This window comes from Leuciscus leuciscus, assembly GCF_965113295.1.
Source record: "Leuciscus leuciscus genome assembly, chromosome: 16".
NCBI classification, from domain to species: domain Eukaryota; kingdom Metazoa; phylum Chordata; class Actinopteri; order Cypriniformes; family Leuciscidae; genus Leuciscus; species Leuciscus leuciscus.
Window position 1 is genome coordinate 39,547,642 of NC_138740.1, and position 27,103 is coordinate 39,574,744.

The 27,103-nt window shown below is 37.5% G+C and overlaps 1 protein-coding gene and 1 long non-coding RNA gene across 2 annotated transcripts in view; both read left to right on the plus strand.

The window, feature by feature from the left end:
* Positions 1-27,103, plus strand: part of LOC309477567 (uncharacterized protein) — a gene marked incomplete at its 5' end in the record, with an annotated part of 62,705 nt that overhangs the window by 16,037 nt on the left and 19,565 nt on the right. The gene's annotated exons all lie outside the window — the stretch shown is intronic.
* On the plus strand, positions 7,816-9,718 carry LOC309477039. Its single transcript, XR_014198490.1, has 3 exons — positions 7,816-7,854; positions 9,174-9,342; positions 9,579-9,718. It is a non-coding gene; the product is annotated as an uncharacterized lncRNA (long non-coding RNA).

Genomic DNA, 27,103 nt, shown 5'->3' on the forward strand with positions numbered 1-27,103 from the left:
TGAATGTCATCAATTGTGCGGGCTATAAAAGCCATTGTCGAAAGCGTCATTTCCCGGATGTGGTGTGGTTTCCACGTGATTGAACGTGTGATTGAACGTGACTCGGGTTCGGTAAAGGAGAGCGGCTGTGTTTATGGCACGGGGCAATGTTTCGGAAAACACTGAAGCTTCCCCGGGCGCCGCCATTGATTAGCGGACCCTCACCTGCTGTTAGCATTCCATTGACTCCCATTCATTTTGGCATCACTTTGACAGCGAATAACTTTACATCTGAGGCGTTTAAAGACTCCATTTGTCCATTATTTATTTCTAAAGAAACACGACAATGTATAAAATGCTCCATTACCTTGTAGCTTATGTTATGGCCCTGTAGAAGCAGTTTTTGTAAAATTAGGCTAACGATTGCGTCATAACCACGCGACTCTCTGTCGCACAATAGAGAGATTACCGTATGGACAGGAGAAGCTCGCGGGCAATCGGGGGGACGTGGAGGCTAAATGACAAAATAATTAATCAGAATACTTAGCAAAAGTTTCTCCTGCTCCAAGCTCATGGACAGCTCCTACTCACACTCTCCGTCTCTGCAAGTTTCGGAAGGGAATGATTCAGATTTCTCTTGGCACAGCTACTAGAAGACAGACGGGTTGCTCACGTTACATCTACGTCTTCAAGCTCAGTTTGAGTCTGCACAGTCACTCAGCCATCAGGAAGTGAGAGCTTCTAATTGACTTTTCTCCGTTGAAGTCTATGGGGTCGCTGTGTCCATTTCTTTTACTGTCTATGGTTTATGGCTGCTTCGGCGTTTGCCGTTTTGTCACAGCTGCTCTAATCGGCTGACGGCTATGAGTTTGCATCTGTCCTCCTCCAGGTATGCGTTTAATTTATTATATCCGTTTATCAGCTGTTGAAGTGGTGCGAGTTGCAGTTTGTGTTTTATTTCAGTTGCTGTTTTGTGTACGGGTGACGGCTGTTGCAAATAGGCTGAGTAATTAAACTTACAGCTACATCCCGGTTCCCGCAGCTGTCATTTGGTAAGTCATAGTTTTTCTTGTTTTCTTCATAGATTATTGAATGTTAATTGTATGTTTTTGTTGCGCAGATTGCAGGGTGAATAACATTCTTGTAGTTGCAGCACCGCTGTCTCGTCCTATGGTCAACTTGCATTGAGTCCGTGTGTGTTTTGGGTCGCGGTGGTGTTTGACCCGTGCCAACGAATTGTGTCTTAGTGTGTACATGTTTTGAGTGTCTTTATTTTGTGTTGTACTTAGTTTTGTTAAATTTGTTGGATTCTTCATTTATTTCACAAGTTCACACATACATGAAATCAGATGCGTATTTGGCATGCTGTCCGGGGGAGGGCTCCGAGCTCGGAATTTGGCAGAACCCAGAGTACTCCCCCTTTTTACTGGGATAGAAACCAGCCGAGAGTGAGGTGATGGGGTGGTGGAGGGATGCTGTGAAACTTGACATGAGACAGAGGTGAGGAAAGGCTTTATTTATATACCGGCTTCCTCTTGTGCTGATTGGTTGATTACCTGAACGTGCTCCTCCCGAACTTTGTTACATAAAACTTCATTTAATTCAAATCAGTTTGTATTTTGCGTATCAGAATTTTTGTTTGATCGTGGTTTTGTAAATTTAGTATTGATTCGGTTTCTTTTGTATAGTAATTTAGTTTTCATTTAGTTTAGTTTTTGTATAGTAATTTTTAGTAATAAAGCTGCAGGCATTATTGACCAGGGCGACCATTCCTCTATAGATGGTGGTGGTGTTTCTTCATTGTGTGCTGTGGTCTGTGGCGTGCACTGGGGGTTCTTTAATTGGTATGTGAGTGTGCTGTACAGATTGGGAGATCCCTTATTATTGAAGCATCTTCCCTGTAGTTTGGCCGCAGCTCCATGACATTTGAAGTGACTTATGTAAGTCTGTATTAACCCTCTGGGGTCTGAGGGGTTTTTGGGGTCCTTGAGATGTTCTGACATGCCCTGACATTTGTGCTTTTTTCAGTTGCTTATAAACATATTAATGGCAAAGGTGTAATTTCACTCTAATTAGCACAAACAGGGCTACCATAATATGTGAACAACATGCATGTACATGTTTGTATTTTTGAGAGAATAATGTTTATGCATGGTTTTTGAAAAAACTAAAAACTAAAGTTTCTGAAATAAGGCCACAAAACACATAATAAATATGTGTCAATAAGACTTTTGACTAATGGATGTCGTTGCCTAGAGTTTTTTCTTCAAAATGATGTGAAAATCATCCTGCCTAATCATTGACATAACACAATACATTGATTTGTATTGTAAAACACTTTTTGTTTGTAAAGGCAATATGCGCAAGGGGCGTCAACAATCCAACACCATCGTGCATATTTAGTGGTTCACACCTGAGGAGACAATGGGGCCCGCATACTTAATGAGCCATTCATTCAGGTGTGTCACCTATAGCCACAAGAAAGAATGCAAGAGCAATATATATATATATATATATATATATATATATATATATATATATATATATATATATATACATACAGTATATAAATATACAGTATATATATATATATATATATATATATATATATTCTACAAAATTGGTTCACAATTGGAAGCATCTCAATTTTTATTTAATTTTTTCACAAATTGTGCTTGCAAATTGTATAATATCCAAGGAAAACATGTCTAGTAATTGTGCAGTTAATTCTCATACTGTATTTTCAGTTTTGGAATATGAATCCTCTCCCCAAATTTGTCAATAATAAAACACAATAAAAATTATTTAAAGAAAAGGCTTATATTTACCTTTTAAAATTGGTTTACATCTACCTTGTAAATATATTTTTTTATTAAAAAGGTTACAATTACAACAACAATTCAAGTGTAATCTTTCTTTGTAAAAACTAAAGTATACATTTCATCATGCATATTTCAAAGTTAAGGATTCATTACTTTGGATTATAGCCTACATTGACAAAACATACTATATTTAACATATTAGCAAAAATTGGCAAACAAAAGCTTTTTTGAGGTGGCAGATATTTTTACAGTAAAAATGTGTAATCTATCCAAAACTAGTCAACGAAATGTTGTCTTTCATATGTCTGTAACATAGGTCTTTCGTTTTTATTATAAGGAATATAAATGTTAATTTGCAGTTTAATACGTTGCTTATACAAATACATTTTATTTCAACATATTTCAGTCGATTTTTACTCAGTATATAGCAAAATAGTTTGCTAAAAGCGAAACATTCATTCACACACAGAAACGCAATTCAAATTTAAACCGTCTTTTTGCGAGTTGTGGTAAACAGCACATCTCTGCCGTTCATTCATTCACACAGAAACGCGATTTACTTGAGAATGAAAAAAACTTACTACAGTATTCCATCCGTTGCTCCTCGAAATAGCAGCACTTCTGAGTTACATTTTCCATTATTATTATTCCTCACAGCGCCGCAAGACGGTATAAACAAGTACAATGATCTGAATAAACTTGATGTGTTTTCTCGAGCTGATATGGGGGCGTTCACAGTTTGCATGAATTGCCTCAGTCATTTGCGTTTGAATAGCGCGCGCTCTCCGTGGGCGGGGCAGATTAATTTGATCGTCTCAAATTTATTTGCTAAATTTACCTGGGCCACACTGGGCCTCGGGTCATATACATGGGTCACGGTGGTGCTATATATGAAGAGCTCTTTTCCAAAACGCAATAAACGCCATTTCACTAGTTCACACTTACAAATAAGTCAGATAGAATAAATGCGTATTTGGCGTGCTGTCCGAGGACAGGGCTCCGGGCTCGGTATTCGGCCCGAACCCAGAGTACTCCCCCCGTATTCTTGGCTGTAAAAGAATGAGCCAAGAGTGAGGAGTCGGGGTGGTGGAGGGATGCTGGAAAACTGTCAAGGAATGTTAGGTGAGTTGACAGAGTGGATATATATATAGGCCTAGGGGAGAGCGGGGTAAGTTGTCACACGGGTAAGTTGTCACTCTGTCCATAACTCCAACACTAGAGGCTCTATCTCAAAAATCAAATAGCCACTTTATGTGACTTCTTCTTCTATAGTCAACTTCCTGTTCACATGTGGTCAAGATTACTGTAATCTGAGGTTAGCACAATTTTCTTATTTTTCTGCTTAAAAAGTAAAATAAATTCACTTTACATTTTATGCAATACAACTTTGTTAGGTATGAATGTTTAAAATTATTATTTTGCACAAAATAGAGGAGACAGTAACGTGTCTTTTGGTACTTTAGCTAAAGTGATATGTTGAGCTAAACTTGAGATTTAGCCAACATTAGCTCACATGTCAATATGGGGAAAGTTGTCTCAATTACTTTGGGGCAAGTCGTCACATGCGATAACTTGCCCCTGTACAAATAAACACAGCACCAGCACCAACCCTGTCCTGCCTAGCACACCCAGTTGCTTCTGCTATCACCAGCTCACCCTTACCCAGCAATGCTATTGCTGACAGTGGGCTACCAACTCCAGTGGACATCCGGCCATATCCAAAAGATGGCCCCCGAAAACCAGCCAGCAAAGGAAGAAAACGACGCAAATCAGCAATACTTACTAACACGCCAGTGAAGCAGCAACTAGAAATAGAAAAGAATAAGTCTCAATCTAGCAAAAAGCTGTTTCAGAAGAAAGGGAAGCAGAAATCTGGACCTATGAAAAACAAGGAAGCTACATTTACATTTAGTCATTTAGCAGACGCTTTTGTCCAAAGCGACTTACAAATTAGGACTAATTTAAGCGGGTCATTGTGAAGAGGCAAAAAAACAAACACAAGAAGTGCTCAAAATACGAAGTTCAGGCATTTTTCAGAGTAGCATATGCGTAAAATGTGTAAAATGCAACAATTGGGACCATGATGCTTGCCCCTCGGGCTAGGCAATTTATGTGTGTCAGAATTGTGACTCTGGAGATGAGTCCGATTAGTCAGATACAGGGCATCTGTTTTGTTCAGAGGTTAAGTTAAGCAGGTTATCTGCAGCATTCCATTCAGTTATCAGGATCTATGTGCAAGCCATAGAACGTTTGAGTTTAAAGTTCAAAGTAAAGTGGTTTTGTCACTTAATTGAAATGTGCATTATTTGGATTGAAATAATTGTTTTTCCAGGTTCTCCAGGCACCGATGTTTATATTTCCAGGTCTGTTTTGAGTTCAAAAGTTAAAATCAATATTCACAATTAAGTAGGTGTGTTCTTATTTTTTAGATAATCTAGTGTGACAACTTACCCACCCTAGTGTGACAATTTACCCGCCGATGGGGCAAATTGTCACAAGTGCACACTCGCTATTCAACAGTCTACAACTCCGTAATGAGATAAGATATGAAGATGTTATGAAAAACAACATATGTGCCCAAGACTTCCTTCTTTCATTTGGTATGAGATTTATACCATTTTGATGTATGGTGCTCAGTAAATGTTAGACAGTGTGAAAAGTGTGACAACATACCCCGCTCTCCCCTACTTCTTGTCATGCTGATTAGGGTAGACATAATTGTTTGATGACGAGTAGATTGGATTGATTATTTGAACGTGCTCCTCCCAAACTTTGTTTATAAAACATTTTTTTTTTTTTTTTAAATGAGTTTGTCGTGTCATTTTGCTGTGTACTGAACCTATTCACTGCTCCATCAACGTTTCATGCCAAATCGCTATATTTCCTTGTTTAAAATGTACTGCAAGTTGCAGTTTCTTTCCAAACCGCGATAAGCGCCCAACAAATTTTTAGCCTAAACGCGATATATCCTCTGGACTAATAAGAATTCTCTCTCTCTCGCTCGCCCTCTCACCCTCAAATCACTCGCGCGTATCGCGCCAGACGCTCAATTCGCCTCATTCGCGCGTCCGCACCGCGCTAAATTCACGCCTCAGGACCTCCAGATGCGCGTAAACGCGTCTTTACATTGACTTAACATGAAAATCACTTGCGCCAGACGCTATTCGTGTTTGGTGTGAACGCCACTCAATCACATACACAAGGTCATGTCGTGATTTGTTCTATGTAAAGTGGACAATGGTTCGAATTTTTATGGGTTCGACACTTTACTGAATGCCAATGTATTTATTATGCCTTTTTTTTTAAAGACAAACCATCAATTTTTGGAAAAAGTTGATGGATTTATAGCGTTTTGGAAAAAATAATATTAACTTTGAATTTATCATCAACAATTTTGTTGTTTGATTTAATAATCATTGTTCAACATGTTCAGACTGAGCCAAAAAAAAAAAAAACATTTTAAAAGGATAAATTGAATATTCACAAAATGTGTGGGTCTAGGTAAAAAATGTTATTTTCCTGAAAACTATAAATAGATTTATAGCGTTTAGGAAAAGAGCTGCATATATATATAGCAGTCTTTAGGGAATGCTGCACATGTTTTCACCAGAAGTGAAACTTCCTGTACAGGAAGTGAAGAATGGTCACACTTCCTTAAAGAACTTGGAAGTACCTCCCAACCAACAGCACATGAATGAACCAACAGGAAATAACTAACTTATGTGGTTAAAAATGATTCAGACACCAGATGTCATTTTTGATATTTGTTTACTAGTGTGTGTAGGTCACTATAGTTCATTAGTGTAAGTGAGGAGAGCAAAATAAAGTAAACTGTGACATATACCCAAATATTCTTCATACAGTGACTACCAGTAAAACTTATACAAATTATAGCATTTTTCATAGACTTTAACCTGATCATGTTGTGCCCAAAGTTATCTGACATTATCAAGATGGATTTGTTCTGACACAGTTTAACTCTGAGTTATTGTCATATTTTATTACCATTTTTTAAACTGAATAAACTGTTATAATGTGGGAAATGTTGAAAGTGTCTGAATAAGTGGTTCCTGTGCACAGGATGCCTTGAGTATTAATTTAATGACTGTATGAAATAAATAATGATTGACTGATATATCAGCTGATAACTGATGCTTGTCTGGCTAAAAAAGATGTAATTTTCTTTGGTGTCAGTTGAAAATCTGACAGTGTTTGTTACACAGAGTGTGTTAAAGACATTAAAGACTGCTATATAATAATCATAACTCATAACCTCTTCAAGACATTAGAGCCTCTCACATTTGACTCAGTGTTTGCTTCTCAAAAACACTCTCTCTGTTTAAATCTAGATTAAAGTCAAATGTCTTTGGCCAAACATTAAACCATCAAGATGTTCAGAGAGGATTAATTGGTGGATTCTGCCTTTGGAAAAGTTCAGGCTGGGAGTGTGTTGTCATACACCAATCCACAACATTATTCACATCAAGATACTGAACATGGAGGTTTTTGTATTTACATAAAAATGCTGTACAGAAAATGTTTAACACCTTTTCAGAGTAATTTATATTTACATGTTTACATCACTGCACAGTGCTGGTAACACCAAAGAATCAAAGTTATTTATATGTACATGTTTACATTATTTACATTTCTACAAATAAATGCAAATTCTTCCATCCACAATTTCTCAACTAAATATTATTTTAATGAATATATTGTGCTGTTCTTTTTTTATTGTGAAGACTATGAATGCACTCTTAATAGGAAGTAATAGCAAAGGCCAAAGGGTATAATATGCAGAAGATGCAAGACCTTTAATTCATGTGCCCCTGCCGACTGCATTCATGTACATACAAAACTGCAAGTACAGGAAGCGGCCTGTGGTGCAACGACCAGCCATTCAAAGTACAAAACTACGCCTCCTTATATCTGATTGGCCGGTTGTGTTGTTGTGAGTGGGCGTGTCTTCATTAGGTTATAAACTCTCACATCCTGAAGCTCAGGCACAACAGCAGCAGAGATGTCAGATCTACTCTCTTCAGCTCATCACAAGGTGAATAAATCACTTTATCTTTTTATTCATTCATGAGGTGTGTATTACAATATGATTTACAGTATGATTACAGTATGATGTCAAAATACAGATTTCTGACCATCAGTGACAGGACAGAGAAACTGCTACTAAAAATAATGATGATGATGATGATGATGATGATGATAGGGTGACCACCATCAAACAAACCAAATGTGGGACGATAATAAGTTTGTGTGGGACAATGTGGGACATGTTACCAACACTAAAACATAATCTGAAACTGTTATATAATGTTTATCTAACTTGATAAAAAACATTGGTATTCTGCCTTTCAGCTGATAAAAGTTCTTTATTCTTTAGTCCCTTCCAGAAAACACCATTACATCACAATGTGTAAATACAGCTGTTGTAAAAGAACATAACAATTCTTTAAGGTAAATGAAAATTAGCAGTTTGCTTCAATAGTCTGTAGTAATTTATGGAATTACAGTAATGAGAAAAAAAAGGTAGAAACTAAAAGTACATACTGTAATTCGAACAAATAATTGAGGGGCTAATCCTGCCTCTCTCTAGCATCAGGCCACAGGCTTTCATCAACATCACATCTAATGTTCTCTCTTGCCATGCACCTGGGGAAGAACCCTCTGGAGTGCCTTATCCATCCCTGGCTTTCGAGCTCTACCTATATAGATATGTGTGTGTGTTCACTAACAAGTCTAAAACAAGACACCTGCTTAGCCTTTCAGCTGAAATTGCACTCAGCAGTGTGTGAAAGGCACAAGGCTGACATCTCTTCTGTTTTGAATGTGTGGTTCACAGGTTTGACAGCAGTGTGTTAGCATTAGAACAAAGTGCTGTAAATCCACAGTGTTGTGCAGGTTGTGGTTAAAGTCATGGGATAAGTGTGTAGAGTTTTGAAAACTGTGTTCAAGCAATGAAAAACGAACTAGAGTTTGGTCCACATGAGCTGCTGCTGTGCAGACTGTAGTTAGAGTTTTGCACATGTGACTCCAGTTGTGCCCACTGTCGTTTAGCAATCGAAAAAAAAAAAAAAACTGTAAGAGTTGTGTTGCTTGGAGTGAGTTTTGCAGGTGATGTGAACTGTTTAGCTCAGGTGACTGTTGGTAGTGCAGACTGTAGTTAGAGTTTTGCACATGTAGCGCTTGTGCTCTACACCAGTTGTGCTCACTGTCGTTTAGCAATCGGAAAAAACTGTAATGATGAGTTTTGGGTGAACTGTCTCTTTAAGAGCTCTGTGATCATACAGTGATGATTGACTGATCAGAGTAACTTATTCCAAAATCATCTTATGTCGTTATGTCTGTGTGATTGAACAGATTCAAATGGAGAGTATAAATGAAATCAGCAGAAATCACAGATCAGTAGAAAACAAGAAGACTGAGAGAAAAATGGAGGACAGAAATGAGAAACAAACCAGTGAATCACCAGAGGAAAGAGGACAGAGACTTGATAGATGTGAGAGTATGGAGAGAATAAAGCCACACTGTGAGTGTTTGATCATTATTGAACTTTAATTCTTCATCATATTTTAGTTTTACTGTCAGATTTACTGTTGTTTTCTCTCCTGTTATAAAGTGTCACATTCAGACAAATACATCAGACTGACTTTCTGCAGTTATTAAACATTTACAGATTGTGTTACTGATTAAGAACATAATAAATGTTAAAATTCAAAGTAATGTATATGATGATAATCTATTATATATATTTGTGATTTCTAGTCAAATGATCCAGACGAGCCTGTAAAGTTTGATTCTGATGTCAAAACTGAGGAGAGATTCTCATCAAACCCTTCATCATGTTCTCAAGATCACACATCAAGAGCTTCTTTCTCTTCTTTTTAGAAAGATCCTAAAAACATGAAAAATGATAATAAAAAAATATATCCTAAACTCATGTGTTATGAGTTGTGTTGTAAGTCTTCTGAAGCCATATAATAGCGTTTTTTTGTCTAAAAATACTAAACTTGAAGTTATAATTCAGAGTTCAAATGTCTTATATTAAAATGCAAATGATTAAGGTATAAGAAAAAAAAAAATGCATAGCATTATTGGCACCAAACCTGTAATATTGTTTTTCTGAGTAACATGAATGAGATTCGAGAGCATGAGGGAATATTTTCAGAGAATAACTGATTAAAAAACACAAGTACACAGTCAAACAATACAGTTTCACACAGAGAAAGTTCATAGTAATAAAGTACTTGCATGTGGTGTAATTCAGTGTTGCCTCTAAATGTTCAGATTATTTTAGAAATGTAGGCTAATGGTTGTTCTGGGGATACAAAAGAACAAAGCTGATTAGATCCCTTCACAACATAATATTTATTGGCCAGTAAAGGGCTTTAAAGGGGTATTGAGGGAATGAGGACACCTGTAGTGAATAAACAAAAACAGACCAAACTAACATTATATGAACCACTTGTGTTATTCATAACTAACAACAATGAGACAGCAGGAATCTGCTAAATTAGTTATATCAGCAATCTGAAGACACAGTCGTACACAATACGTTGAATCGAATGACTAAAACAATCTAAGACAATAAACGAGTGGTAAACACTGTAAAAACATAGTAATGTATAATAAATTTAGTTTATATATGTATGTGTTTGAATATATAGACTCTGTATTTGTATTTCTTTAGCGAGTTTACAAACCTTGTAACGACTATTGGAGAAACGGCGGAAGTTTTGATGAGAGGACTGGAGCCGTTACTTTGATGACAATCAGCTGAGCTTTGTTGGGCTCAGCCAAGCAACATGATCTGCGCTCTCAGAGGTTGAGTGGAGAGGAATACTGTAGCAGCAGTCTTTTCCAGAATCCCCACTCCTTCGCTCCTTCAGTCTTTAATGCTGGTTTGAGCAATAGTTCATAGATTACACACACTTTAACATTACATTCAGCTCTGTTCAGTTTATCAGCTGACCAAACATGATGAAGATACATGATAGAAACACAAGTAGATGAACAGCAAAGCAGATCGTGTGTGTGTGTGTGTAGCCCCTTTCACACAGCGCATTGAGCCCGGGAAATTGCCGGCAAATTGCCGGAACGCCTTCTGTGTGAACGCAAACACGACCTGGGATTGATGCCGGCATCGATGCCGTGTTGGGGACCTAGTAACATTGCCGTGTTCAGTCCCGGAACGCGCGCTGTGTGAACAAAAGCCGTAATAATGCTGTGTCGCAGTGATGACGCTGAAGCCGGGATCGTTCGCCAGCTGTGAAACGGTACGAAATGCGCAATTTTATGATCGAATCAGAGAAATAAATGCACAAGTGTGGTTTCTCGAGAGAGAAATCGCAGCTCATAAGCAAACTGAAGACGCTGCTGAGACATTACAAGTCACATCGATGTCACGTGTCTTTCCGGGACATACACGGGTTGTGTGTGAACGCTCTCTGATTCCAGAAAATCACTGGCAGTGTGAATGAACCAAAATCAAACGAACCCGGGTCAAATCCCGGGTCACTTTATCCGTGTATTTTCCGGAATCTCTGTGTGAAAGGGGCTTGTGTGTGTGTGGCCTGGTAAACCCTACATTATGGGGACAAAATGTCCCCACAAGGATGGCAATATCCGAAATCCTTGTTCGTGTGGGGACATTTTTTGGTCCCCATGAGGAAAACGGCTTATAAATAAAAAAAAGTTATGTTTTTTTGAAAATGTGAAATTGCAGAAAGTTTTCTGTGATGGGTAGGTTTTGGGAATAGGGTTAGTGTAAGGGAATAGAATATACAGTTTGTACAGTATAAAAATCATTATGTCTATGGAAAGTCCCCATAAAACATGAAAACACTACGTGTGTATGTGTCTGTGTGTGTGTGTGTGTGTGTGTGTGTGTGTGTGTGTGTGTGTGTGTGTGTGTGTGTGTGTGTGTGTGCACGTGTGTGTGAGAGGAGTGTAGCGTATGAGCAGGTCATTCATTCATTGGTTCTGAATTAATGAATCGTTACTCTCTCATTCGATTCCTTCTAAACACATTCTTTGCTAAGATTACTAAAGCTTTTAACCTCCTGACTCTCAGATGCAAATTATAGCCTGAACGGCAGAAAGTCTAGGTCAAATACCCCTTGACTCCTTTTATGGGCCTGCTGAGTCAGGAAAAGCAGACATTCCACGCGAGTCACGTTTGCCAGCTTCAGAGAGATAACGAAACCTCCACACACCCACCCACAAACACACAAACACACACACACTGACACACACAAAAACTTACCTTGCATTTAATTCAGAATGATTCAGAATCTAAGATGATGTATTAAGGCCTGCATGTTTGGTTAGCCCTTTCATGCCATAATTATGATTTTCTGATTTGTAACTTGGAAGTGTTTCTCCTAATTAATGTTCTCAAATAGAATCATGGTCTTGTAACCTGACCCCCCTGCTGTGTTGTTTGTTTCGAGTGTATATACATACATATTCTTGTAGTTCGATGTATTATTAGTTCAATTATTAAAACCATTATGTTCTTGATTGCTTCTGTCTAAAATGCTACAAAGTCAATGAAATGTTTGATCCTAGCTACAAAGCTTTTATTATTTACTACGTTGAGTAGTTTAATTTTATAAACACAGGAAAATGAATGTTCACGGCCATAAAATTAATATTTCTTGGAGTTTGTAAGAAATATTTATTGGTATTTGATAAGGAAGTCTTATGCCTGGTTCAGATTACACGATTTTAGCCCGATTTTGGCACGATCCGTTTGACGTAGGGTGTCGTGGGGATTCGTAAACGACAACGGGCGTCGGGACGCAAGATTCGATCGTTTCATCTCGTATAGTGTGTCATAGTGGGCGACAACCTACGTCGCATCTGCGATGTATCACGACATCACGACAGAAAGACTCGCATGTTTAATTTTCAAACGGTCCTCCACGACGGTTCCGTCAAGAGTGAGTGAGTATGTGAGCGAGAGTGAGTGTGCGAGAGTGAGTGTGCGCGAGTGAGTGAGTGAGCGAGCTACAGTGAGTGTGTGTGTGTGCGTGCGCGAGTGAGCGCGCGTGTGTGTGTGTGTGCGTGCGAGTGAGTGAGCGAGCGACAGTGAGTGTGTGTGTGTATGTGTGCGAGTGAATGTTTGCCAGTGAATTGTGTGCATGTGACGGCACGCGATGACTGGTCGGAAAGCAATGTGTAGTCTGACATGTTTCTTGTCCATTACAGGACAAGATTTTAGGAGTCAAAATCGTATAATCTGACACCGTGACTATCATAACAGACACAAAAATCTTGTAATCTGAACCAGGCATTACATAGAGTTTGCGGGACAAACAGTAGGGTAGAGTGGGGGAAAACGCCCCCCTGAAGGAAAATGTGACATTACAGTGAAACAAAACATAAATGTGACTAGAATTGCCATCCCGGTTTTGAGTGACTATGGCAGGAGTTATTCACCAAATATTAAAATTGCTCCGCCTTCATAATTAATTAGTATTTTCACTGAAAATATTTTTGTACAAAGGGGGCGGTGGGGTAAAACGCCCCCCAAGGTGGGGTAAAATGCCCCCTTTCTTACCAACCAGTTTGCTTCATAGATCAACAGCAAAATTAACAGACAATAGTTTTTAATCTCTAAAGGTAAAAGGCAAGTAATTTATCAACATGTATATATATTAATATTTATTTCAGCAATGTTCAAAATAGGCAAAATTAACTACCTTCCATCAGTGAGCTAACTGTGCTAGCAAGCTAGCTAGTTAATGCTCACTTGAGGTAATTTTTTCATGTTTTGTTCAAATATTTTGATTTTACCACCTAGTTATACTGCATTAAGTGTAAAACAAAGGATTTGATAGACAGAAATATTTTATTATAGTAATTATGATAGAGAAACTATGCCCCCAGGGGGGGGCATTTTACCCCTCAGCGTAGGGGGCGTTTTACCCCACAAGCTATGAGTTTTTAAAAAAAATGTTTAATTTTTAAAATATAATTATATTCCTTATAAATAATATATGATCTCAAACTTCACTATTCATCTATCATACATCACTGCGATATCCTGCAGAACAATATTCTCTTAAACACTTATTTACTAATATCTGAAAATTATAGCATTTACCATGTAATCCTCTTCTCTTCAAATATGTCGCTGGTGTCAGCTTCTCCATAGAGATTTGTATATCCCCGTTATCAACGTAGTGCATAGCAACAGTAAAAATGTATCTTGACTACTTTTAGTGGTTATTTTGGGAAAAACAGGTGGGGGGCGTTTTACCCCAGGGGGGCGTTTTCCCCCACTCTACCCTATGTTTAGATAACTGAAATTAATTCTGAATAAAAGTTACCCTGACAAATTGATCAAATATTCCCTTTTTGGGTAATTTAATCTGTGTAGATGATAAGCAAAATCATATTCATAAACTCATGAATATTCCCCTTCATTTGAGTTAGCCTAATTATTCCCCAGAAGTGATTATCACTACAGGAGTAAGAGACTCCAGACAGAATCAATAGACCAACAGTCCTCTATATACTGATACTGATATACACCTGTTTAACTGTCTGTATAAATGATATTTCAGTGATTATATGTCATCATTATATCATCATCATTACTCCAGTCTTCAGCGTCACATGATCCTTCAGATATCAGTCCAATATGATGATTTATTATCATTGTGGAAACAGTTGTGCTGCTTAATATTATTTTGGGAAACTTTTTTCAGGATTCATTGATGAATAAAACTAAAAAAAATAACATAATTTATTCCAAATATGTATTACAAAATGTTCTAACAATATAAACCTTTACTATCACATTTGATCAATTTAACACATCCTTGCTGAATAAAAGTATTCATTTCTTTTAAAAAAAAGACAAAGAAATTGTAGACCCCAAACTCTTGAACAGTGTATATTGTTACAACATATTTCTATTTTGAATAAATGCTGTTCTTTTGAAACTTTTTGTTTTAAATATCTTTAATCTTCTAATTATAGGAATAAAATCCCAGATTAGTCATAAATGCATTGCAAGGAGTTTCACATGATGGAAACACTTTACAGTGAGTGAGAGTAAAGTTATATTATAGTTAATGCATTAACAAATTTGTTATTCATTTTTGTTAGTTAATTCAAGTACAATTGTTCATTGTTTGTTCATGTCTGCTTATGTTAAAACACCATTATGCTATATGTTATGACATAAAATTAGTTAATGTTGAAGATTTTATTATTTAAAAAATAAGTAATTTAGCCACATATTTGTACACTATTATTTCCTTTGTGTGTGTGTGTCTTTGGTTTGACTTTGGAAGCCTGAGAGCAGGAATGTGTTGCAGCAGAGAATTATATTTCAGTAATGTCACATGGTACAAACTATTTCTCAAAATAATCTATAGGAGGTGACCATTTGTGGACAAGGAGAAGTGTGTATATATGTTAAGCTGGACACTTTTTCTGGAGTGCCTTTTCTGCAGAGGAGGCGTTTGGCTTTGTTTGTTAATAAAGTCTAATATTTCTGCCATCAAAGATCTCTGAAGTCATTTCCCTGGAAAGAATGAAACCACAACATTCTCTCATCTCCGGGTCCAAATAGGCTCCCAAAACAATACAGGACGTAACAGCCTCATTGTTCTCAATCTCCCTGCACATTTCGCCAAGTGCTTACTGTACGAATAACAACTTCCGTTTAATGCAGTGGGAAGAACCTTGAAATTTAAACCTTTTAATACCCTGCATGAGCAAGCAAACTACAGCAGATCTACAGGAAATTAAACGTGCATGCGTTGATGAACGGGGAAAACCAAGTAGCCTACTGCAAAATCTCAAGAAACTGGTATACTTTATCTCACTCACACACCACATGTACATAAGCAAAATAAGACTTATGTATATAGTAACCTTATAGTAAATTGTTATTTTTCTTATTTAAAAATGTACTAAAAGTTGTAAAAATGCAATAATCTCTGTAGAAGATATGAAAGAAAATTTCAATCTAAGAACATTTTCTGTCTGTGAACTTGATAAGACAGGCAATGCCTCCTCAAAAAATTGGAGAAAATATTCCATATTACAAAAATAAAAAAGCGCAAATATTACAGAAATGACAATAAAATATGACATAAATCACTGTTTTTCCTAAAGTAACACTGTCCAACAGCAACACAGGTAAAGTTACAGTGGGAGTCTTGCCTCATCTGAGCCCATTGGTGGGAGGTAATTGAGAATGAATATAGAATATATCAGATATATGTACAATATAGGCTACGTGTACAATAATAATTTTCAGAAAAACTGACATATGTCCAGAAATAATTTTCAATAGTAGCCTACAGTGGGTTTCATTTGTTGTTTAATGACATCTACAAATAAATATTGTTAGTGCCGGGAATTTTGACGTGAATGCATGGGAGATTTCAGGGGGGCACAGGGGGGACCAAGAACCATTGAGGGGGGCCCATGGGAAATCAGAAAATTCAACTGGAAATAAATACTTTTTTAGAAAACATTAAGCACGATTTCAATGCCCTTTGCCCTAAGATGGTATTAAATGTGGCTCTGCATTTATTGGACCACACAGTTTTGTTCTAATAAATAAAAAACAAAAAAAGACCATAAACAGTGACGTGTCGACAGGGCCAGCCCTGACCAATTTGTTGCCCTAGGCAAGATTTTACCTGGTGCCCCATGCAGCCTATTTTACCCGTCATTGTGTTCATGATTATTTAGCCTATATATATATATTACATGGCTTGTTTGAATTCTAATGTAGAATGCGGTGTGTTATTTCTTGATATCAGGCCGCTGCGAAGTATAACACACCGTTGCCATGAAAAACAGAGCGTTGCTATGGACGCAGGATTCTAACCGTAGAGACGGAATGGACTATTTTCTTTAGCGAAAGCAATACAATCGTTTTTAAATCAATATTTTGTGTCAAATTATTGATTAATTTGGTAGGTAGCCATGTAATAAGCAGGATAATGTAGAGCGAGACGGTTGTTATAGCGAATACAACCTTCAGGCTGATTCAAGCTCCGCTTCATGTCGGGGTCCCGATCAGCATGTCGGGGTTGTATTCGCTATAACAACTGCCTCGCTCTACATTATCCCTTATATATATAAGGGATAATGTGTATGTGTGTATATATATATACACACACACATACACATTACAGCCTAAACACAAATAGCAAGAGCATTACATCTAGCATTCAAGTCAAGGCAACCTTATTTATATAGCGCTTTTTACAATACAGATTTAATGTATATTTAAACCTGTATATAAATATCATTACTAATTTTGGCAAATACATTTTAAAAATGCCATATATCCCCCCCAAAACTACACAACTGTAGAGTAAAACATTAATTTAAAAAAGTGATACAAAATGTGTCTAAAAAACTGACATGATTGTTACAAAAATCACACTGTCTGGGGGCTCTGGAGAACTCACAACAACTGCTAGCATAAAGTTTAAGGTAAAAATAACTGCCATTAAACTATAGTTTAATGATGACTTGATAGCTAGGACTGTAACTGTAGCTAGTTGAGAATAAGTGACCACTGTGGTGCTTCGGTAAGAATGCAATCGAATGCTCTTCAATGGATTTATTGACAGCCAGCAGATGATTATCTGTCTTCGTGAGTGTACAGTATGTGTGGTTATGTCTCTGAACGCACACATGCACAGATAGCGACACAGACGACAACTATGCACTTCAGAAATTTCTCATTATCTCATTTCCTGGTTTCGGAACGTTCGAAATCTCCAAGCAGTGTCCTCGCTCTTCCGGTGGTTACTTAGTTACCAGGGAAACTCTGGCTTCCTCCTCTCGCCGGTGCTATTGCAGTGTGCCGGGCTGCTCAAAACAAAGGTTCCTTAGCTTCCATGACTTCCCAAAGGACGAACACCTCCGCAAGGCTTGGGTGAGATTAATAAGGAGGGACAAAGGTCCTTCGTTCCATATAAATTTCTACAATGTGCTTCCCGGCCACTCTCACTACTAACTCAAAAACGAAACTTATCAGTCAGCGCAAAACAGGTGTCCTCTCTGTGACCCCAAAACAAAAGCGCTGATTGGCTGATCCCCGTTACCCCGAACATAAATAGCAAGTCCTTCTTTTCATATAGTTTCTTACTACTATGCAATTATATAAACTGTTCATTCATTACATCACTTTACCTCTGTCTTTATCCCCTTCACTGTAAAAAATTTGTAACACTCCCAAATCAAAAATTTCAATTGACTGATAACATCTACATTTTTCAATTGGCCCAAGTGAAAATCTGTACATTTAATTTTAGAATTTACAGAATTTCACTTGGGCCAATTGAAAAATGTAGATGTTATCGGTCAATTGAAATTTTTGATTTGGGAGTGTTACAAATTTTTTACAGTGTTTTATCCTCTTCTCTTCTTTTTGGCACTGTATCTATTGCAGACTATAATGCTAATTTATAATGTGTCATGTTAATTCAGCCATCTGTCACAATCAGGTAACATTCACCGTGTCTAGACCTGGCGCGATCATGGGAGAAGAGAAGTGTCACACCATGAAATGTAAACAGAAATTTACTGGAATTCAATGTCAGGGTTCTGCCCTGGCAGCTTTGTCTGTGTCTTTGTTTCATGTATCTATGCTTGTGTTGTACTTCAACATGGCTCTTTGTTTGTGTTGGCCATGTGCTCCTCTGTTCCTGCCTCCTTGTTTCCCTGTACAACTGCTGCTCGGCTAGATACAACGGCTGTCATTGTGTCTCAGAGCACATTGCCCTGTCCAAACTTAATTCCTTCCTTATCTCTGCATCCCCCTCTCTCTCCACCCGTCCTCTCCCCCTGAGTCAAGTCGCCAAAAATGTCTTTATATCACATATGATGTATCTTGTGAATCTATTCAGGCATATGATGATATTGTCTTGATCTGGTAATAACTCTAGCTGCTGTATTTTGCACTATAACTGTAGTTTGTTGATTGATAATGATCAGGATAATCTAGTAATGCATTACAGTAATCCAGTCATGAACGCTTTATGAGCTTTTCTGCATCAGAAACATGTTCTGTATTTTGGTGTTTCTGAGGTGAATAACGCTGAAGGATCAGCCAGATCTTTAACTGTACATGATGAAGAAACACACACTGATGCAGATTGTTTACAAGAGATTCTGTGGACAGGATTATGGCCAATCAATAATATCATGTTATTTATGATTATCATCATTTATTATAAGAACATTACTGGTCATCCATATCTTTAACACACTCTGGCAACTTGGATAATATACAAATGTCAGTTAGTCTGTAATAAATATATAGTTGATTATTAATAAGCATAACAGTGGAAACTAATCTCATGTTTTCTAATAATTTTACAGACCCACATTTGACACACAATAACACTTTACATTCAAACACAAGCTCTTCTTTCTGCTCAATCTTTATCAGCAGGAAATATTTACACATCATAGTAAAGTTGTAAGTTGTTACTGTATTAATCACAGTTTTCATATAATAGATTCATGTATCTTGTGACAAACAACATCTCTCGGGTTTACAGAGTAAACGTGATCCTGATTGGATCTTCTGTAGTGTTTCTGTAGTGTTTAGTTCCAGATTCACTCTGAGCGAATACTTACATCAGTTTATCAGTAATATCTTTAACAACAGTCTTCATCCTCACAGTGATGTCTGTCTGATACACAGGATTGATTAATATGAGATTAATATATACTGTTGGTTTATTAGAGCACATGATGATTCTGTCTGTAGTCTCTTACACACTTCATGTAATTATAGTGTTTCTAACATGTTACTACATCATGTTTGGTCTCTTCTGATAACTTATAAACTGAATAGAATTGTGGTGAACATAATAAAGATATTAAAATACTAATGTACAATCTAGGAAATATTGCTCAAACAAGCAATGAAGAGGAATTGAAATGTGTTTCTCTATCAGCACTCGTCTCGTCTGGCTTTTGGTCTTGTAGTTTCATATCATTCGATTTCCTCTTTGTGAAGACTTTACACAGTTAACACAAACCACACACACACAACCTTTTCCCTTTTGGTCCTTCCCACCAGCACACACTCCCTGTGTCTCCCTGCGCTCATGTCTCCTAGTTACTGTCAGCATCTAAACATCTGTTCTCCTATCAGCTCTGAGAAACACTTTTACATGTAGGAACAAGACAGTCAAGAATAACGACTTTAATCCAGTCACGTTCCTCCTCTGGTCTGAGGTGTTTTCTGGATGTGTCCTGATGTGTTCTGACATGCTCTCACTGTCTTGACACCCAAGGTACAGTAGTGAGCACTGAAACAATAATGCCACAATGTGGTTGCAGTGTTTTCCCACAGAACACACTCTAAAAAGTTTAAAGGGTAACTAAACCCCTGGTCAGAGCCTGACTCCACCCACTGGCAATATTTGAAAAATACTGGAAAAGTGGGCAGAGCCCAGCGGAGATAGAGGGGAGGAGCCGAGGGCGGGGCCGAGCGGGGGGGCGTGCACCTGAGACCCGCTGTCAGACTCTAAAATGGAGAGCGACTCACAGGGTCGCAAGACGACGTAAAGTACATGCATCTGATGAGTTTTATCGAGTTGATGTCAATAGCGCGCGCTCTCTGTAAGCATATTCATAATCATATTCATAGGCCAAGTGCATGCAACCACTGGCGCCTAATTTCTAAGTCTGCTGGAAAGCTATACAGTCCAGCAGTGCTGTTGCAAACCAGCAACACTACACCTACGTACCGTCCTGACCACTGTATAAAATACAGATAAATCTACGCTAACTTGAAGCTAACCTAACTGATGCAATACTATGTGTGGTAGCTCGTACCAAGGGAGGACGTGGTGAGCTGGAACCTGCTTACGTCACGTACCACCGCAAACATCCAATAGGAAAATTCAACTGCAGTAGCCACCGTTCAACCTGAAGAGGGCAGCACTCAGACGTTTTTACACCATATACTGTATTGTAGAATTAAAACACTTTATATATACCCAAATGTCAAAAAAGTTACTCGAATCAATGAACAGCACTAATAAAGCCCCATTCTTACAGATCATTAACTAAAAAAAGTTGGTTTGGGGTTTAGTTACCCTATAACTATGATTAGCTCAATTTTTTTGGTGAAACATTTTTACTCTCAAAAAAAATTAAGTAAATTTTAAAGCTGTGAAATCAGTGAAATATACTGTATGAATTGAGTAAATGCAAGTAAATAAATTAAGTAAATATGAGTATCTGAATCTGGCACATTAACAAATACAATTGAGTAGAAATAATTTATCATTTAAACATTTAAAAAACAATATTTATGAGTAATATAAACTGTTTTTATTATGAGTATTATTATTTTTTTTTATTTCCTCTAAACCTTTGTAAAATAGTATTCCACACAACCACCAGTATACATGACATTGGCCTTTATTGCCGAAGAGTACAGCAATACAGCACATTTTAACATGTATACAATATTGCCTACATTTAAAAGCTACTGAAAGATGTCATTTCTGTACAGAAGATAAGTTAGAAATTTTCAATCTAAGATGAAAATAAATCCACACATTCATTCACACAGAACATACCTTAGTACTGCTTCAGAACAATATCTCCTCTGAATATCTGATGTGAGACGCAGCCGTATTGTTTCCTGAAGAGTTTCAAGAGTCTGAATGTTCAGTCATTCACACAAAATGTAAAATCACATTATTATTTGTGAGTTGATAATGAATGACATTCAGTGAATTAAACTGAGAGAATGTCACTTGTTTAAAATAGAAATGAAGGCATTGTAAATAAATCTGTATGAGTGTGTGTTTTCTATTCCTCCTAACACACAGAATATGATCTGCAGTTTTCATCTTTGTCCACTAGATGTCAGAAGTAGATTTGAGGTGAAACTCAAAGGCCTTTAGTTTCAGGATCAGAGACAGTGAAGAGAAATCAGAGAATCTGATCTGAAGCTCAATGAGGATCATCATGTGTCTCATATGACGGCCATTCCCAAACTGTGGTCCGCGGACCACTAGTGGTCCGTGAGGGTACTGCAGGTGGTCCGTGGAAAGGCTAAATAAAATATAAAATAATATTTGTTTACCTTCATTTTACCAGGAAATTGCCATTAAAAAAGTAAAAAGAATATGTAGGCCTGTACTGATATACAATTTAAATTAAACTGTCAAGTTATTGTGTGATTACTGAAATAGGCTAGTGGCGCTCGGCCGTGATGTTCAAGTTCAGTGCTGTTAGAACCACAACATGGATCGGTGAGTAGCAACAGGTTCTCTGAAGAGAAAAGTGGCAGAGGCAGATATGTTCTCATTATCACATCACACGCATAGCCTTTAGTTTATAGGCAGTTTATGAAACGAAATGTTTATAAATGGAATGAATAAGGCCTGTTATTATTTTATTCAAGCCTAACGTTACTTTTTGAGGACTTGTAAAACTCGGAAGATTAATAATCCCCTAAAATCGCCAAAGGTTTTGAAATGTTGACTATATCCAAGTGTTCTTATTACTACTGTATAGATTTCATACTCCATTGCTATGGAAATATGCATGTTGTTCAAATGAACCTGATTATGCCCTCGGGTGCTTGAGTAACGTTAAATAAATAAATAAAATATGTGGCAACCGTTGTGAGCAGTAAACTTTCTTTTAACAAACCGTATACTGATGTGATGACCAGTTATAGTTTTAGTGCTAGTAAGCCTATTTAGAGGTGCGGATTAATTCAGGTATGTGTAGACATATTTTATTATGTGTATTATGAGGTGGTCCGCGAAAATTCTTGATTACAAATAGTGGTCCACACACACAAAAAGTTTGAAAACCCCTGTCATATGAAGCAGAAAGAGACTCTCATCTGATGTGAATCTGGAGGAGAAAGTGTCCCAGTAACGGAGGATAAACTCCACAGTCTGAGGATCATATCGAGATCTCTTCTACACGCTTAAAGAACAGAAACGACCTTGAAACTTCAGCGTATCAGCAAATCACTTTAGAGATTAGAAAGGCCTCTCAGTTTCAGATCTCTTTATAAACCTCCCTGTTTTCTTAATTTATATTTGAGTCTTATATTTTCTACTCCTGTTTCATAGTTACTATTAGCTATTGTTGCTCTTATTTTTTTATTTTATTTGTCGTTATGCATGTTATATCTTCTAGCCTTGTTCTTCTGTAAAGCACTTTGGTCAGCCTAAAAGGAGCTTCCTACTAAAGCCTCTTATAATGAGACGCTGCCCCAAAGTGATCATCCAGTGATCGTACAGGAGCGTATATTCCTGTTTCTTAAAGACCCACACAGAGGAGGAACAAGCTCAGCCTATAGAGACATAAACTGAGACATAATCTGAAGAGCACGTCCACCGGGGGGAAACAATCCAGCCCAGCCTATTAGACGTTGAATAGACGTAAATCTTCAACGTCTAATTACAACTTTTCAACGTTGAAAACAAGCCAATCTTCAACGTCTTGATGGAATATGTAAAACTCCTTACATTTATTTGAGATAATAATGAACATGGTTTGGTAGTTTGTTTTTCTCAGTTATTTTAGCATGTATAACAGTCTTATCCTGTCTTAGATTATCAGTTGAAATCACGTCGTGAACCAGTCCAGCCGAAACTACTTAGTTGAAATCACGTCGTAAACCAGTCCAAGGCGGACCGACTTATTTTCAACCATATTTCAACGCTGAAAGACGGTAATCGTTTACTGGGAACGTCTCCATTGACTTTGTATTGTGTGAGGCTTCCTTCTTGTCATTTCTGACTTATAACAAAAACTAAACAAAGTCTAAAAGGTGTTCAGCAAACAAGCTAAAAAAAACAGAAATAAGTTTTTATAAACTGTCGACCCCAAAAACACGAGCGTTTAAGGAGACAAAAGTGGATCCAGGCAATAAGACGTGAAGCATCAGCAGGAACTAATGGGTAAATTGTGGGAAACTCAGTATGCACTAAAAATACATGTGTGCAGAAAACATTTTGTCACTGGTAAGTCAAATATCTAAATGTCAGTTTTATATATTATATTTCTGTAAGATTAGCTAACCCTGTCCTGATTATGTTCCCCTCAGTGGGTGTAAGTCAGTTCTCAGAGTAATATGACACTGTCCCAATTGCCTGTATCCACTTTTGTGTTCTTAATGCTCCATTTGGGGGTTATTTCTAGTTTTTTTTAGCTTGTTTTCTGTACAGCTCGTCACACAGCAGCTTTTAGACATTGTTTTATTTATTGTTATAAGTCAGAAATGTCAAAGAGGAGCTTCACACAATACAGAGTCAATGGAGACGGCTGGATTGTTCATTTCCCCCGGTGTGGCCTAAATGTGGTCTCTATCTTAGAGATCTTAGAGAGCGATGTTGCTGATATGAAGCTCAGGTGAGTGGACGCCTCAGAAGAACAAATATCTGTAGTGAGAGGAGGACAAACAGGAGCCATCTTAACGACATCTATAATACATCTCATCACTGCAGAGAGAAACACCTTCATATCTCTGTCTAGCTGGAGCTCTACTGTATACAGTATTCAAACAGCAAAAGCACAAAAGATCAATGAAAACTGTAAGACTGCAGAATCAAAGTGAGTGAGAGATTGATGATCAGCGTCACGTCTTCATGTTGGTCCTCAGGAGAGCATCATGCTTTACCAGTGAGCATTGTGAGAACTCATGACCCCTCGATACATGAAATGCTTGAGGACAATGAATAATAAAGTGTTCTCAGGCAACATAGGAATGTTTGTGGAAGAGTTGTAGAAAGGCTCAGGTTGAAACGGATAAAGTGCTGGTTCACTATAATGAACAGAAACCCTTGGCAGTGTTTGAGACTCTTGGGCTTCAGGCTTTATTCCACATGGTCTTAATGGATGAATTATGCCATATTGATAATGAAGCTTTGGTGAATGTTTTTGCTGTCAGGAAGTTTCACCAGTATCTCTCAGGCGCATTTCGTGATTTTTACCAACTATAAACCCTATACTGAGACTCCTGCACTATTCCCAGCCAATGCCATCCTTTCAACACTAGAGTTTAATCACTTACGACTATATGTTTCCATCACCCTGTTTTCAAGCGTATTCTGAAGTATCGCATCAGAAACAAGTGATGCAAATGCCAAATTTTAGGGAAAAAAAACTTTAATTTGCAGAAAAGCTTTTCCATTTTGACTGAAGAGTTAATGTGAATAATGGGAGATGGAAACGCATTTGCCGAATAAATTCTGATAACGGATAGCCGGTTCAGACTCTTCCTCTCAAGTATCTTACAATGCCTACCCTAGTATACAGACAATATATTTTACAACAATTTATAACCCTCATTTTTTATTTATAACCAGCCTTCCACTCCAGTGATGTAGAAATAATACTGACAGTTCTGGTGTAATGTTGTCTTGTAGAAAGCAGCAGTCGGCGTCACTAACACTCATCAACAGAGACAAGATCATAGTTAACACCAGCAGTTTTACTACGAGAGGAATGTGCATGAATGTATTAATATATGCTCATATAGAAGATGTGTTTCTGAATAATCTGATTCAGTTGTACAGTAATCACTGATGTAATCTCTGTTTTTACTGTATGACACACATGTAGATGTTGAGGAGCATCACAGTAAAGTGTCAGCTGATGTTAAACTAACAGTAATACTCTAATGAGAGTTAGTCGACGAGTAGTTGCACAGTTTCTTACAGGCTAGTTAGTACAACGTTTTTAAAATAGGCAAATAGGTTATTTAGTATCTGACTCTAATAGAGTTAACCTGACTGCATTAAAGTTGTTATAACGTCTTGTTCCTGGTAAAAGTGTTTCTTAGAGCTGATAGGAGAACAGCTGTTTAGATGATAAGTAAGGGATAATGTAGAGCGAGGCGGTTGTTATAGCGAATAACAACACCGACAGGCTTATCCTCCGACGCGAAGCGGAGGGATCTTGAATCAGCCTGAAGGGGTTTTGTTATTCGCTATAACAACCGCCTCGCTCTACATTATCCTGCTTATTCTACCTACAAAATAAATAAATAATTTTATTTGACACAAAATATTGATTTAAAAACGATCGTATTGCTTCCGCTAAAGAAAATAATCCGTTCCACGTCCATAGCAACGCTCTGTTTTTCATGGCAACGGTGTGTTATCAAGAAATAGCAGACAGCATTCTACATTGGAATTCAGCCAAGCCATGTAATAACAGTAAACAATAATGTGCGCAGGGAGGTGTTCATGCACTGGAGAGTTTGTGTGACCAGAAGGAACTTCCTCATAAAACTCTAGTGTGAATGACATGGCATATCTGACTCTGCATGTAAGCTGGAATGACACAATAGGCCATAAGCCTGAAGGCAGATTTGTGCTGACAGAGAAACACATTTAATCTCCTCCTCACTGATTGTCTGAGCAATAGTTCCTATATTGTACATTAGTATTTTAATATCTCTATTATGTTCACCACAATTCTATTCAGTCTAGAAGCTGCCAGAAGAGACCAAACATGATGTACATGTTAGACACACACATATAGCATGTACAGCAGATCATGTGTGCAGTAATGATAGAGACGTGTGTGTGTGAGAGGCTCCAGATTCACACAAATAGTCGTTTCATTTCTGCTTCGTTTGTGCCGGTAAACATTTATTTTGTGCTGCTTTGGTTATTAAACATAAGACACTGAATTAAACTACAGTTCACATTTTCATAATAGTTTATTGGCATTGGGTGAGTACAGTAATCTACAGCAGTGTCGACAACAACGCCTGACATAAACCTCTACAAGTGTATCTGTGTCCTAATAAAACAGATATAAGCTGGTGTGAGTATTTCAACTTCAGTTTATTTATAAAGCACAATTAAACACAACTACTGTTGACCAGTGTGCTGTAAAAACCAGTAACAGAATAAACACAGCAACAAAGATAAAAACAGCATCAACAGTCATACAGTATGTCTGTCCCTCAGCCATTCTCCAAGCACACCTGAGACTGATCCTCAACTCAACCCAGATCTGACAGATATGAATGACAAGCACACAATGACTCATCCGTAAAATATAATTTGTGGATGTGTGCCAAGATGCTTATCTTCCTGCACACAGATCTCAGAAGACAGCGCTGGATCCTTCTTCTTTACAGCTCATCACAACTCATACATTTGCTTTTTATATTTAATGGTTTTTATTTAAATCTGAGCATTGCTGACTGTATTTAAACTGAGACCATGTACATTTGGAAAACTGTTTGCTTTTAACATTACCACACAAAATCTCTTTGATGCTCTAAAGTT